This window comes from Suncus etruscus, chromosome 12, assembly GCF_024139225.1.
Source record: "Suncus etruscus isolate mSunEtr1 chromosome 12, mSunEtr1.pri.cur, whole genome shotgun sequence".
NCBI classification, from domain to species: Eukaryota; Metazoa; Chordata; class Mammalia; order Eulipotyphla; family Soricidae; genus Suncus; species Suncus etruscus.
In genome coordinates, this window is record NC_064859.1 from 24,476,463 (window position 1) to 24,492,989 (window position 16,527).

Sequence of the window (16,527 nt, forward strand, 5' to 3'; positions counted from 1 at the left end):
AGTAAATCCAGGTAGAACCCCCTGACATTTTACACAGTAAGAACAGGGTTTGGATTAATAAACAATAAGGGGGCCACTGAGCATTACCTCTGGACAATGGAGTCTAGTCCAGTATCCATAGTATAGCTCAGAGTGCACCAAAATTATTTCCACAGGTCAATCCTAAACTGTCTTTCCTGCAGGAAATCCAGTGAAGACTGAGCACCCCCCATCCTCTGCCTGGCTCCCCAACAAACTGTTGGCTCTTTTATGTGTAAGCACAACTAAGGGCAGGAGTCTGAGGATTCCTGAAGCCCAGTGAGAGACCACATGGTCGCTGCAATGGAAGGGAGGGACAATTCCATGAAGAAATCAAATCCATAAAATCAACCAGTTCTGGGGGACCAGAGACTTAGTACAATGAGTAGGGCTCTTGACTTGCACATAGCCAACCAGGATTTGATCTTTGCCATCCCATATGAACCACCAAGCTCACCTGGAGTGATTCCTGAGCACAGAGCTACAAATAGCCCCTGACTGTACCTGGATGTGGCAAAAAAATTAAAGTCATCTAGGTTTTCATTTGTTTGTTCTTGTTTTTGTTTCATGTGAATGCTCACAGCAACTTCATTTGACATTAATAGCCCAGTAGAAACAGGCAAACAATTTTCAGTGTAGAGGTTCAAAGGACTAGTGTATATTTTTTGCATGTAAGCGGTCTGGATTTGGTTCACAGCGTAGCACCACAAAGTTTCCTGAGAACCACTGGAAATGACCCCCAAGCACCAACAGTAGACCTTGAGCACTCCTAGAAATGCTCAAAACAATGGAGCCAGAGCAGTGGCACAGCGGTATGGGGTTTGCCTTGCGTGCACTACCCTAGGACGGACCATGATTCAATCCCCCGCATCCCATAAGGTCCCCCAAGCCAGGAGCAATTTCTGAGTGCATAGCAGCCAGGAGTAACCCTGAGTGTCACCAGGTATGGTTCCCCCCCACACCAAAAAAATAAAAGAAGAGATTATATTCAATACGTAAATCATCACATAAACTTCATGAGAAGCAGGATGGGGGAATAAATGAAAAAATGAATAGATCATTGCTTTATTTTGTTTTTGTTTATTTAGGGGCCACAATCTGGTAGTTCTCAGGGATTATTCAGTGACCCTGGAGGACCATATGGGGTGCCAAGGATCAAACCCCAGTTGGTTGTGTATAAGAGACGCACCCTACTCGCTATACTATTGCACCTTACCCAGATTATGAATTTTTAGAAGTGACAATTATATTAATTTATTTATATTAAAATACAAAGTTCATAAATTTATGAAGCAGAATATTTCACAAAGGAGTTGTGAGGATCGAAAATATACCTGAAAGCGGATCATTGTCTACCTGAGGCAGACCAAGCATTGCCAGAGGAGAGCAACTTACTGGCTACATATCCTTATGCCTGAGGTCCCATAAACATGTGATCATCATATAAACTTACTTGATGAGAGGAGAGCAGGAGGCTCCCAGTGCCACATACATGGTTATTTTGTTTCAGCACAGCCCAGAAACGAATAATTTGGGGAGAAACAGAACAAGGAGCCTAAGGTTTGTTGGTTTATTTGTTTGTGGCTTTCAGGACTTTGTAGCCACACCCTATGATGCTCAGAGATACCCTCAGCTCTGTACTCAAAGGTTGCTTCTATAATGCTCAAAAACATGCAATGATGGGGATCAAATTCAGGCCTCCCACACACAAAACAGCAGCTCCTCTAAGCTCTAGTCCCTTCAAGTATCTTGCCAGTCCTAGTCTAATGTCTTTAAACAAATTCTTTGGGAATCAAGTGTGCTATCTCTTTGGGCCCATGTTGATGATTTCTAAAGAGCAAAGAATACAGTGCAAGGCCTGCCTCACAGAGAGACTCAGCTGCTTGCAAAGTCTCTCTTTAAGAGAAAAAGTTACTCCATAGCTTTGCCTGTGCTCAGCACCTCCTGATCCCCTGAGTAGCACCCAAAAACAAAAACAAAAGAAAGATGGAAAACTATTCCATCATCTGTCCTTGTTCTTTTCTTGTCCCTCTTGATCTACTAAGAAGGGCCAAAAGAGCTGAGAGCATCCCTCACACAAAAATACCCAATGACTGGGCCAGAGAGATAGCATGGTGGTAGGGCATTTCCCTTGCATGCAGAAGGACAGTGGTTCGGATCCCAGCATCCCATGTGGTTCCCTGAGCCTGCCAGGAGTGATTTCTGAGCACAGAGCCAGGAGTAACCCCTGAGCGCTGCCGAGTGTAACCTAAAGACAAACAAAAAAATATCCAATGACTTTAGAGCAATCTATAATCATTCACTATATTCACTATTCATGTATGTATCTGCATACACTCTTGCAGATTCATGGATCTACAGATTAACTACTGAAAGAAGCTATGGTACATCTACATAATAGAATAGTATCAGTCATAAGAAAAGATAAAGTGATGCAATTTGCTACATTGCTAAATTGTTACATGGTTGGATCTGGAGAGGATCATGCTAAGTGAAGTGTGTCAGAGAAGGACAGACACAGAATGGTCTCACTCAAATCCAGGATAGCATGAAATATAGTAGGGGAATAACAAGCACCCAAAGGCAATAGAGAACTGATCCTTAGAAGGAAGCTTTCCACTGGGGGAAGGAGTGAGGAAGGGGACATGGTGGAACAGATCAAAGAAGGGACCTCTATGACAATGGTAGAGGGAAGTGGTCACTTTAGATCAGGACTAGGTGCTGAAAGTAGGTAAAGTGGCATGCACAATACACTAATAGTAACAGTATTGTACATCACAGTGCCTAAAATGTGGAATAGGAGAAAAAATGAAAAAGTGCCTGCCATAGAGGTAGGCTGGAGAGAGGTGGGTTAGGGCATTGATGGAGGGAAGTGGACACTAGTGAAGGGATAGGGTGTTTGAACGTTATATTCATATAACTCAATCATGAATAACTTTGTAATTCATAGTGATTCCATTTTTTTAATTAATAAAAAATAAGATTTTTCAGATATAGTAACTGCTGCCACCAAATTACCGGGTTATCTCTCCTATCAGGACACCCTGCTGCTTCATCAAAACACAAATTCAAAGGTCAGGTGTGCCCAAAAAATAAGTTCAAGTGTGTCCTGGTTTATCCTCACTCCCGCTCATCTGATTTCCAAAAATCAAATTTCCAAAATTTCCAAAAATTTTGAGAGGAGAGCTCATCCATTGGCAAATGATTTACATAGGCAGGATAGCAGAATGGAGGAGGATGTTTTCTCAAATTGAAGAGGTGAAGAGAAGTGGGGGGGAATAAACATTGTAGTAATCAGATTGTCAGTTCCAAAGACAGAGTGAGTCAGGCCAGGTCCTCTGCAAGCAAGCACAAAGCTAATATGGGCCACACCCTAGAGAACCAGAAAAGCATTCTGTGAACCAAGTGAACAGGAATGCATCCATTCAGGAAACTGGGTAAGGTGAGGCTGTCATTAAGCCAATCTGGGCAAAGCTCTGATTAACAGATGAACAGACATAACCCCTATGTCCAGAGCACTGGCTCCCTACCACACAGCTAAGCTTTCTCTTTCTCTTCTGGTCAGCTAGGATTTCTGGTGACATGGTCTCTACTCTCTGTGGGGAAAGCACCAAAGAGTCAACATTGTGATCATTGAAGCCTGAGGATAGAGCTCAATAGTAGAGCTCTTGCCTTGCATAGGAAGGCCCTAACGTCCACTGACAGCATCAACAAACTAAGAAACAATTCAGATCGCCCATAGCAGAATCTGTATGCGCACACTGTTGCACAAAAAACTCAGAAGTAAGGAAGATATGGGTTGATTAAAAAAGAAAAAATGTCTTGAATCAATCAGTCAGGTTTAAAAAGCGAAGAGGCTTCAAGTTGGTCTACCAGGGAGGGAGGAGTGGTGGCGGGGAGAGGTGTATGCAAAATCTCTGGATCGGATGGCAGCTTGGTGCATGGGAGGAGGGACAAAAACACAGTGCTCCAGGCAGGGCACAGGGAAGACAAGCCTGTAGGGAGAGGACAACAGAGCACTGTGCACTGAGGAATTTTGTCCAATATTTAAAGTAATTGGAATTCAGGCCCAGGACTTGTTCAAAGAGCCGGAGTGCATGCTTTGCAGGGGAACCTGGTTTGATTCCTGGTCCTACCTGGTCTCCTAAATTCCACATTATTCACAAGCACTGAACCCAGTATACCCAGAATAGTCCCTGTGACTGTGGCTGAAAGATAAGTCAAAAATGCCATAGTTTGGTCGGAGGAGTGACACTAGCGGAAAGGCGTCTGCCTTGCCCATGCTAGCCTAGGACAGACCAGGGTTCAATCCCCCTGAGTACCATATGGTCCTCCAAGCAAGGAGCAATTTCTGAGCTCATAGCCAGGAGTAACCCCTGAGCATCACCAGATGTGCCCCCTCCAAAAAAGCCACAGTTGGGAAGGAAGATATTCTTTTATTCTTCAGTTTGTTTGGGGGCCACACCAGTGGTGCTTCAGGGACCATGTGTGATGCTAGATTGATATTGGGATCAACCAGAAGTATGCCAGACAAAAATCAGAGCCTCTTTAGCCCTGGTTATGTTTAAAAATGATCTCATCTTGAGTATATATAAATCATGAAATGATACTTTTACTACCTTTGAGCTACTAAAGTTGTGAAAAAATAATATATACAAAAGACTTGATATTGCACTGTAAGATCATTCCTGGAATAAACCTTATCTGAGTAAAGCATTTATTTTTTAAGTCTACTCCTGGATTTAAGCATTCTACTTGGTACTGGGGTGAGGAGATGGGGGAAGTCGGGGCACACTCAGCAGTATTAGGGCTTATTCCTACCTCTGTACTAAAGGTTGCTTTTGGCAGTTCTCAGGGACCAACCATAGGTGGTGCCAGGATTTGAAAGGACTTCGATCACATACAAAGCAAGCACCTTACCCATTGTACTATCTCTCTGGCCCCTATCTCTCTGGCCCCTCTACTTAGTTTTCTTTCCTCCACAGCATTCATTAAGTCATCTTACACTTTTGTTTGTTTAGGAATGTGTAGTTCTTTCTTGTCCAGAGATCATACTAATTTTTTAAATAATAACATTTCCTGCAATCCAAGACTTGATATGTGAGAAGGCTTTGAAGACTTTAAAGAACTAACTGTGTATGCAAGAAGCTTCTTGAACAAATTGTGGATTATTTTTTGTCTTAGGAAAAAATTGATTGGGCCCGGAGAGATAGCACAGCGGCGTTTGCCTTGCAAGCAGCCGATACAAGACCAAAGGTGGTTGGTTCAAATCCCGGTGTCCCATATAATCCCCTGTGCCTGCCAGGAGCTATTTCTGAGCAGACAGCCAGGAGTAACCCCTGAGCACTGCCGGGTGTGACCCAAAAACTAAAAAAAAAAAAAAAAAAAGAAGAAGGAAAAATTGATTGAGGTTGTAAAGCATGTTTACATAGTATTGTGAGTAATAGTCTCCTAGTAATTTTCTTTTGGGGGGGTTTGGGTTTTTGGGTTTTCGACCACACTCGGTGATGCTCAGGCGTTACTCCTGCCTATACACTCAGAAATCACTCCTGGCTTGGGGGACCATATGGGACTCTGGGGGATCAAACCATGGTTCATCTAGGTTAGCACATGAAAAGGAAATCCCCTACTACTTGCACCACCGCTCTGCCCCCCCCTAGTAATTTTCTTTCCCCATATTCTCTGTGTTAAGTTCATTTTTTATTGTTCACTTATCTTGGATCTTTATTGGATTATTTGTGGTGTCTATTTGATTGAGGGCTTTTAATTACTTTACTTAAACACCATGATTTACAAAGTTGTTTATAATATAGTTATTTCTAGCCTTCAATGTTCCAACACCAATCCCACCACCGGTGTAACATTCCTTCCTAGTTTCTAGTTCCTGGTTTCCCACTCACCCCCAAGCCTGCCCACTTGGCAGGCATAAATAATTTACTATATAGTGCTTGTTACAACTAAATGGTGATGGAATTGTTGAAACAGCTTCAGTAACAGAAAATTTGTAAAGATTGTTAGATCTCGGGGTCGGAGAGTTAGCACGGAGGTAAGGAGTTTGTCTTTCATGCAGAAGAATGGTGGTTCGAATTCCGGCATCCCATATGGTCCCCTGTGCCTGCCAGGAGTGATTTCTGAGCATAGAGCCAGGAGTGACTCCTGAGCACTGCCGGATGTGACCTAAAAACAAAAACAAAAACAAAAAAACTCACAGAGGGTCATTAAATCATTGTTTGAAAGTTTACTAAACTTTTTGTTGCTAGTTATGCATTCTATACTGTTTGTATTTGTTCACTTTTGGTGTTTTCCATGCCACTTTCATATCTAACCTAGTGTTCTCCTACTGGGATGTCAGTATTGAGGAATTTGGAGGACACGTGCTCCAGGAATTCCAAGATCTATGGAACTGAGCCAATGAGCTAAGAGAGCGGCAGCTGTGGGACATATCTGATGCTGCCTGGGCATCTGGAAGTATGGAGGGGCAGGAAGAGCTTTCTAGACCCACTTTAAGAAGACCGCAGACACGGGGCCGGGCGGTGGCGCTAAAGGTAAGGTGCCTGCCTTACCTGCGCTAGCCTAGGACGGACCGCGGTTCGATCCCCCGGCGTCCCATATGGTCCCCCAAGCCAGGAGCGACTTCTGAGCGCATAGCCAGGAGTAACCCCTGAGCGTCACCGGGTGTGGCCCAAAAACCAAAAAAAAAAAAAAAAAAAGAAGACCGCAGACTTTTGTTTGTTTGTTTTGTTTTGTTTTGTTTTTTGGGCCACACTCGCGGGTGCTCAGGGGTTACTCCTGGCTGTCTGCTCAGAAATAGCTCCTGGCAGGCACGAGGGACCATATGGGACACCGGGATTCAAACCAGCCTCCTTTGGTCCTGGATCAGCTGCTTGCAAGGCAAACACCGCCGTGCTATCTCTCCGGGCCAAAGATCGCAGACTTTTCAGTCCCCAAACTGGCATACCTGGAGTTTTTGTCAGTTAGTTGACTCTGCAGAGATTAGTGGTGGAGGAGTGAAGTAAAATGGCATTGACTATGAGAAATAAAGACTCAGTTATGGGTAGGCCCCTTCCAAGGGCACCCCAAAGTTTTTAGCCACAAGACTAGGCTACCCATGAATTTCTGCAACTTGGTTTGCCTCTCGTCCAAGAATAGTGTGTCTTTAGAGCTAGCCAATGAGCTGGCAGGGAGGTGCTGTGAAATGTGGTTGTGATTGGCTTACTGGGGTTTTTATAAAATATATAATCCTACATAGGATTTGTTTTTCATCTCTCCACCAGCACTCCCCCTTTCACTTTTTCTGATAAGAGTGTCTGCAGCATTGACTATGGTACACCTCAGGAAGTTGGATCTGCCATGGAGAGTCACATCAAAATAGCAACTGGGCCAGGATTTCTGTGGCATCCACACCAGGCCAACCAGAATTCTTTACCAGAACTTTTCTTCTAAGAACAAGCAAGTCAGCTTCTTTCTCCTCTGATCTGTCAAGTGACCTAAATCTCGGTTCTTCATAAGGAGAACAGAATGGAGCCACCCTAGGGAGAAATGGGGACATGAGAAAGTGAACACCTGCACTATTCTGGGGCCTTCCATTAGCTCAATCTATACTCTTTGCCTTAATGTCATATCCCCATATAATCAATTCTCTGGTAACTCTAGCTCATCAGAGTTGGGCTGTTTCATATGAGACTCACATCTTATTTGAAGGTCTGAAAAACTTCAAGGTAATTTGATATATAGAGACGTATTTAATACACACATTTTAATACCACTCAGATCTCAGAAAAGATCAAACCTTGGCATTTGTCTTTTTTTGTTTGTTTTTGTTTTTGGGTCACACCCGCCAGCACTCAAATGTCACTTCTGGTTCTAAGCTCAAAAATCGCTCCTGGCAGGCTCAGGGGACCACATGGGATTTGAACCACCGACCTTCTGCATGAAAAGCAAACACCCTACCTCATTGCTACCTCTCCAGCCCCGTGGCATTTGTCTTTTGGATGGAACTGGGAAAGTTGGATGCTAGATAAGCCAAGGAGGAAGACAAACACCCAATTCTCTCACTCAAATGTGGAGTATAAAGAAACAAAGCCAGGAAAAAGACAATGTCCAGGGAGAACAAAGCCTCCAGAGCAAAACCTCACAGATCTGAGACTACCAAGTGTTGGGGAAGAAGATAATCCAGTAGTTTCTCTGGGAAGGGATAATGCACACTTGTGGTAGCACAGTAACAGTCTACCCTTGAAGGAATCAAATAGTGACACTCTTGTAAACCAGGGTTAAGTCAGTTTTAAAAAAAATGTTGAAATAGGGCCCGGAGAGATAGCACAGTAGTGTTTGCCTTGCAATCAGCCAATCCAGGACCTAAGATGGTTGATTCAAATCCCGGTGTCCCATATGGTACCCCATGCCTGCCAGGAGCTATTTCTGAGTAGACAGCCAGGAGTAACCCCTGAGCACCGCCGGGTGTGGCCCAAAAAACAAAACAAAACAAAAAAATGTTGAAATAGACTTGCTCCTTCAAGTCCATCTCTCCCTTGAAAACTTATCTCCCTTGCTTGTCTCTATGCATCTTTGCTATTTTTTTCCTACTTCACAGAAACTCATTTTCTCTCTTGAACATATATTCTCTGTCTTTTTCTCCTCTCACATATTTCTAAGCAAGTTTCATTAATGAAAACTATCTTGTTTAGGGCCAGAGTGATAGTACAGCAGTTAATGTATTTGCCTTGCACACTGCCAACCCAGGTTTGATTCCCCAGCTTCACATATGGTGCCCCAAGCCTGCCAGGAGTGATTCCTGAACACAGAGCCAGGAGTAATCCCTCTGAGCAACGTCAAGTTATGGTCAAAACAAAACAATAACGACAACTATCTTGTTTGCTAGAAGAAATAAATAACTAATTTTAAAAAAGAACTTCAGGGGCCGAAGAGATAGCATGGAGGTAGTGGTTGCCTTGCATGCAGAAGGACGCTGATTCAAATCCCGGCATCCCATTTGGTCCCCCGAGCCTGCCAGGGGCGATTTCTGAGCGTAGAGCCAGGAATAACCCCTGAGCGCTGCCGAGTATGACCCCCGCCCCCTCAAAAAAAGAACTTCAGTGTGTTTCTCTTGTGAATCCACTTTCTCTGAAATTTGTATTATACTGGGTTTGTTTGAGCTTATACAGCTGCCTTTTTTCACGCTTGCCCTTCCAGCCTCTCTCAGCAACGACCGCTTCATGGTACATGTTCTCTCAGAAGGGAGGGCCTCACACTGATAGTGCTCCCTATTAATGGAGAATGCAAATGTATTTGTAGCTTGTTTTTCATCCTGCCCACTGTGACCAGCTGAACACTTGCTGCCTTGTGCACATGGTGGAAGAGAGTACAAATCCCTCTGGCCATCTGTTTTCTCTGGAAATCTCACTCCTGTTCCATTCAGTGCTTCCATTCCCTGACTTAGCTCCTTTCTATACTTCTATCTCTACTTCTCCACAATGGCCATACAACTCTTTTTTGGTTGGCTTTGATTTGGTGTTTCTTTTTGGAGGGAAAGGTCTTTTGTTGTTGTTGTTGTTGTTGTTGTTGTTGTTTGGGTCACATTCAGCATTGCTCAGGGGTTACTCCTGGCTCTACACTCAGAAATCGCCCCTGGCAGGCACTGGGGACCATATGAGGTGCGAGGATTTAAAACCACGGTCTTTCTGCCTTACCTCCAGACTATCTCTCCAGCCCCAAGGGAAAGGTCTTTTTTAGAGGGGCCATACCTGGCAATGCTCAGATTTATTCCTGGCTCAGGAATCACTTCTGGCAGGGCTCAAATAATGATCAAGCCAGGGTCAGCCTCATGCAAGACAAGTGCTCTACCTGCTGTACTATCACTCGGGCCTAACACAGGATTCTTTTCATTATCTGATAAATCCCCTCATCTGTCGATATCTCTATTAAATATTTCCTTCATCAATTGGCCTTAACTAGGATCTAGTTATATTCATCTTGAGTTCTCCATTTCTTTTTTGTTTGTTTTTTGTTTTTGGGTCACATCCGGCAGCGCTCAGGAGTTACTCCTGTCTCTACACTCAGAAATCACCCCTGGCAGGCTCAGGGAGCCATATGGGATGCCGGGATTCGAACCACTGACCTTCTGCATAGAAGGCAGAAGGCTTTACCTCTATGCTATCTCTTCGGCCCTGAGTTCTCCATTTCTAAAATAAAGTCAAGTTCTACAATCAAAGGTATCAGGATAAAATAGAGCTTCAGGCACTTGGAAACAAACCCCAGTTCAATCACCAGTACTTTCTGATCCTATGATCTCCTGATCCCTAAGCTCAGAGCACTGTCAAGTGTGGCCCAAACTGACCTCCCCATACCAAAAAAAAATTCTACAATCATAGAGTTTGTTTCAACCAATTCTGTTCAGATCATGATAAAGAAACTGAGTCCTAGAGTAAAAGAATGTGTAAAATCAACACAGGTCCAAATATTTCAACCAAAATTTCCACAATAGAGAGACAGCTAAGTTCTGGAGCAGGTTTCACATGCTGTAGCCCTGGATTTGGTATCCAGATTTTTTTTGGGGGGGGGGGGTTTGGTTTTTGGGCCACACCCAGCAGCGCTCAGGGGTTACTCCTGGCTGTCTGCTCAGAAATAGCTCCTGGCAGGCACGGGGGACCATATAGGACACCGGGATTCGAACCAACCACCTTTGGTCCTGGATCGACTGCTTGCAAGGCAAACACCGCTGTGCTATCTCTCCGGGCCCCGGTATCCAGATTTTATATTTCCCTTAGCACCACCTAAAGCAACCCCCTGAACACAGACATGGAAGTAATCCCTGCATACCACAGGGTGTGGTCAAAACAAACAAAAAAAATTAAGATCACCTCCAACAGTCTTTTTTTGTAATCAGAAAACAAGCCCTTCAGGTTAAGAACATGTGAGACAGGCACCACCAGGTCTCCAGACATGCCGGCTGAACTGAGACACTGCAAGAGGCCTTCCCTATGGAAATATTTTGGCTCCCAAAGTCTGGCTCAGAGCTGGCTCCACAAATCATTATTATTATTATTATCGTTATCATTGTTTTCTTCTTTGCTATGACAACTGTAGTAATAAGAGTGGGAGATAGGGAAATTCAGCATTCCCAACAACAATTATAATTATGTACCTCATATCTCAGAGACATTAATTCATGGTCTGCTACCACACCCCTGAGAGTTAATAGTATTGTCCATCATTTGCAGAAAGGAGAGGAAGGAAGGGAAAGGGGGAGTGGCTGTGTGAGTGAGTCAGGCCTGTCATCGAGTTGTCTCTGTTGGCCTGTGCTTCCACCGAACCGAAAACCAAAAATAAATAAGTAAGGATTTGCATATTAAACCTCAAACCTGCCTAAGAGATACTACAGCAGTTAGGGCGCTTGCCTTGCATGCTGCTGATCCAAGTTCAGTTCCTATCAAGGTATATGGGCCCCCAAGCTCCACCAGCATTAATTCCTGAGTGCATAGTTAGGTGTAAACCTTGAACACAGGTATGTGTGGCCAAAAACAAATATAAATAGATATCAACCCCAAGCCATAAAAAACATAAAGGATAAAAGCACACACAAAAAAAAAAAACATAAAGGAAAACAGATGATAACCTCTAGGATATCAATATCAGAGATAAATTTGGGACTCAACTCCAATGAAAAAGAAAGAAAAGAATAAACAAATGATATTGCAAAAAATTTTAAATTAATAAATAAATAATGTTATTTCTCACAGCAAAATAAATTACCACAAAAGCAAAATTTCAGTCTAGCAATTGGCAAAGATAATTTTTATGTCTGGTGTGAGGTTGATATCTAAAATCATTTTTTTAAAAAACACACAGGTTCAGAGATTAGTACAGAGATCAGGCCATTAATCATGGTTCAATCCCCATATGAGCCGTTGAACAGAGACAGGAGTGACTCCTGAGCACAGAGCCAGGAGTAAGCTCTATTTATAACATATATTTAAAATAATGAAGAACACTGGGATGTGATCTCCATTCCATGATACTATTGGATCATGTTAAATATCCCGGAAGTGCTAATGAGATGATGGGTATGGAAGTGAAGGCCCTGGTTCTTAGAGGTAAATGCTAAAGAAGTTAGGGGGAGTAATTTTAACTGTATTGTCTGGAAATTCAAGTGACTCAGAAGGAGGGTAGAATGTGTGGAACTTAGAGTTCATCAGATTTTATTTGAGCCCCATTTCCACTACATTTTAGCTATGTCATCTTCAACAATTTACCTCACCCCTAACACTGGTTTGTCCCAACTGTGGGATTATCTTGGGAAACAGGTAGGCTAAGAAGTGTCCCCATCCATGGCCAGAGTGATAGCACAACAGGAAGGGTGTTTGCTTGCATGTGGTGGGCCTTGATACAAGCCCCTGTACCCCCATATGGTTCATTGAGCTCACCAGGAGTAATGTGTAATGCCTGAGTGCAGAGCCAGGAGTAAGCCCTGAGCATACAGTGGTACTGTGTCCCAAGGCTGTGGGGTTCATCCAAAGCCAGGTGCTCGAGAAGTTTGAGAACTGCCCTTGGCCCTTCAGCTAATCAAGAAGCCCAACCTGCACATCCCTCAGAACTTTCCTTACACCAAAACACACACCCCTACAAATCCTTTAGGGCAAGCTAATCCAGTCTTTTATTATAAATTTCCCTGCCCCACCTAGCAAGGCAGAGAATTCCTGGTGCTTGCAAGGTATGAAGCAAACTAGACTTTCTAGGGCAACAGTATTGGTTGTACCATCAACTCCAGCCTTGCAGTAGGAACATGTCAGCTGCCTGTCCCGCCATATGCAATTGAGTTCCACTAATATGCTAGGCCACTTCATATGCTGTACCACGGAATCCGCTTCTGTACCACTAGATCTGCTTGTGCTCCATCCTTAGAGCCAGGAGCAGTGTTTCTAGCAATGGACCAGGGTGTTGCCATATTGGATGAATCCTTTTAAATCTCTCAAAAGCTTAAAGTCCATCATGGCACTTTTATCTTGGAGTCAACCTTGATTGTTGTCTAGTACTACACCTTGTGCTTGAGCACAAAACCCTCCCTGATCATACACACCCCACAGGTTTCTTCCTCAATAATCTGTGTCTGACGGGGGATGGGGATTTTAGCTTCTTGTAACTTTTTATTTTTCATCTTTCTTTTATTTTTTTTGTGGGGGAGGGAGGAAGGGAATGCAAAGACCACACTCATATATGGTCAAGGGCCACTCTTGGCTCCATGCTCAAAGTCTATATGTGGTGCCAATGATTGAACCAGGGTCAGTTGCAGGCAAAGCAAGCACCTTACAGTGTAATGTGTGTGTGTGTGTGTGTGTGTGTGTGTAGTGTATATATATATAGGCAACTTTTTTTTTGGTCTTTTGGTCATATTTAATGTTTGCTCAGGTGTCACTCCTGGCTCTGCAGTCAGAAATTACTTCTAGAAAGGACAGAGCAACAGCATAGCAGTAGGGTGTTTTGTCTTGCGTGTGGCCAACCCTAGATGAACCCGAGTTTGATCCCCAGTATTCCATATGGTCACCCAAGTTCAATCCCCAGTATCTCATATGACCCAAAAACCCAAAAATTAAAAAAGAAAAGAAAAGAAAGAAATTACTCCAGGTGTGCGGAGAGATAGCATTGTGGTGGGGTGTTTGCCTTGCATGTGGCTGACCAGGAGGGACCCGGTTTGAGTCCTAGCAATCCCATATGGTCCTCCAGACTTCCAGGGGTGGTTTCTGAGTACAAAACCAAGAGTAACCTCTGAGCACTGCTGGGTGTGCTTCAGAAACCAATAAATAAATAAATAAATAAATAAATAAATAAATAAATAAATAAATAAATAAATAAAGAAATAAAGAAAGAAAGAAAGAAAGAAAGAAAGAAAGAAAGAAAGAAAGAAAGAAAGAAAGAAAGAAAGAAAGAAAGAAAGAAAGAAAGAAAGAAGAAAGAAAGAAAGAAAAAGAAAGAAGAAAGAAAGAGAGAGAGAGAGAGAGAGAAAAAAGAAAGAACGAATGGAAGGAAAGAAAGAAAGAAAGACGAAAGAGTGAAAGAAAGAAAGAAAGAAAGAAAGAAACAATGAAAGAAAAAGAAGGAAAGACAGAAGAAAGAAAGAAAAAAGAAAGAACGAATGGAAGGAAAGAAAGAAAGAAGAAAAGAAAGAAAGAAAGAAGAAAGAAAGAAAGAAACAATGAAAGAAAAAGAAGGAAAGACAGAAAGAAAGAAAGAAGAAAGAAGAAAGAAAGAAAGAGAAAGAAAGAAAGAAAAGAAAGAAAGAAAGAAAGAAAGAGAGAAAGAAAGAAAGAAAGAAAGAAAGAAAGAAAGAAAGAAGAAAGAAAAAGAAAAAGAGAAGAGAAGAAAGAAAAAGAAAGAAAGAAAGAAAGAAAGAAAGAGAAAGAAAAAAGAAGAAAGAAAGAAAGAAAGAAAGAAGAAAGAAAGAAAGAAAGAAAGAGAAGAGAAAGAAGAAAGAAGAGAAAGAAAGAAAGAGAGAAGAAAGAAAGAAAGAAGAAAGAAAGAAAGAAAGAAAGAAAGAGAAAGAGAAAGAAAGAAAGAAAAGAGAAAGAAAGAAAGAAAAGAAGAAAGAAAGAGAAAAAGAAAGAAAGAAAGAAAGAAAGAAAGAAAGATAAGAAGAAAGAAAGAAAGAAAGAAAGAAAGAAAGAAGAAAAGAAAGAAAGAAAGAAAGAAAAGAAGAAAGAAAGAAGAAAAATTACTCCTGGAGGGGTCAAAGTGATAAGTAATTTTGTTGTTGTTTTGTTCTGAGATCACACCTGGCGGTGCTCAGGAGTTACTCCTCACTCTGCACTCAGAAATTATTTCTGGCAGACTCGGAGACCATATGGGATGCTGGGGATCAAACCCAGGTTAGCAGCATTCAAGGCAAATCTCCTACCACAATGCTATCACTCTGGCCTCTGTCTGAAGTGATTTCTAAGTGCAGAGCCAGGAGTAATCCCTGAGTACCACCAGGTGTGGCCCAAGAACAAAAAAGGAGGAAAAATTATTCCTACTTCTAGTGGTGCTTGGGGAAGCACATAGAATGCTGGAAATTGAACCCAGATTGGGCTCATGCAAGGCAAGTTCCCTACTGCTCCCAGACCTCAGACAACTTTCTATATCTTAAAAGCAAAGCACCTGCAGCCTATAATGGCACCACAGCCAATACCAGCCAAATGGGAGATCTCAGACACAAGTATTCATGTTCAGGCAACATTGCATTGCCTCTGAAACCAACCTTCATTAGGATCCGAGAAGGTGAGGGAGGAGCGAAGAATGGCAGCCCAGATGGAGGCAACTGCATACACAGTGGCCCAGAAAGGGACTGTAACATATTTAAGATAAGGAAAAGATATACTGTGGGTAGTGCAATATAGGTCTGTGTATAACTGTGTGGAGTTATGGATTCCATCCCCAGCACCACATATGGTCCTCCAAGCACTGCCACAAGTGATCTCTGAGAGCAGAATCATAATCCCTGATGTGGCCCAAAAGCAAAACAAAAGCCTTTCAGTTGTCAGGCAGGCTCAGCTGGAGAAGGTAAGATGGGAAAAGATGGTGTTGGAAAAAGGTGCATACCCCCATGGCCTGGTGATCCATTCTTGGGAGTTAGAACTCTCCTCTGTAGACAATGAGGCCAGGGAAGGGAACTCAGAGCAGATTATAAATAAGAAATACAAATACATCCAGATTGGTGTTACAAAAAAAAAATGGTGAACAACACTGAGTGCACTGAACAAAGGACTATTATTACAAAAGTCAGGAAAGATTGATGGGCATTGATCCAGGCCAGTGACAAATGTTATTCAGAACACACAGCTAGTACTACTAGGACTCTGCAGTCAAGAACTAGATTCACAATTTATTTTATTTCTCATAATTTTTGTTTTGATTGTAGTTTATTTCCTATTATGTTGTAGTTTAGGTAATATGGTTAATGTTATAATTTTATTAAAATAGATTGTAATATCATTTTGTTCATTAAATCATGCTAATTTTTGTAGTTTTTATGTACAGATCACTACATCTACCACCACCAAAGTGCCCAAGACCCTCCACCGCTGACCTTCTATGACTTGAGGTTGGCCTCTTCCTCTCCCACTCTCCCCTTCCCTGTACTGCTAGGTAAACTCAGTTTTGTAATCCAAGGACAAAGGCTTTGTCATCATTCGATACTGTCTATTTCCTTGTTATGTTTCTCTATTTATCATAGCTGAATGACATCATCTGGAATTTGTTCTTCTCCCTTCAACTTATTTCATGACACATGATGTCCTCCAGTTTCTTCCAAGTTGCAGCTAACTGCAGGATTTTATTTTTATTAGTTGCGTAGTATTCCCTTGTATTTATATGCCATTACATTTGATTGTTTGTTTGCTTGCTTGTTTTTTGGCAGGGTCATATCCAGTAGAGCTCAAGGCTTATTCCTGGCTTTGTGCTCAGGGATCACTCCTGGAAGTTCTCTAGAGATCTTATGAGGTACCAGAGATCAAACCAGAGCTGGGCACATACAAGGGACAG

General features: G+C 42.5%; 1 pseudogene; it reads right to left on the reverse strand.

Annotated features, from left to right (window-relative positions):
* The window catches only part of LOC126024121 (probable sodium-coupled neutral amino acid transporter 6), a 115,762-nt pseudogene that overhangs the window by 95,879 nt on the left and 3,356 nt on the right, over window positions 1-16,527 (reverse strand).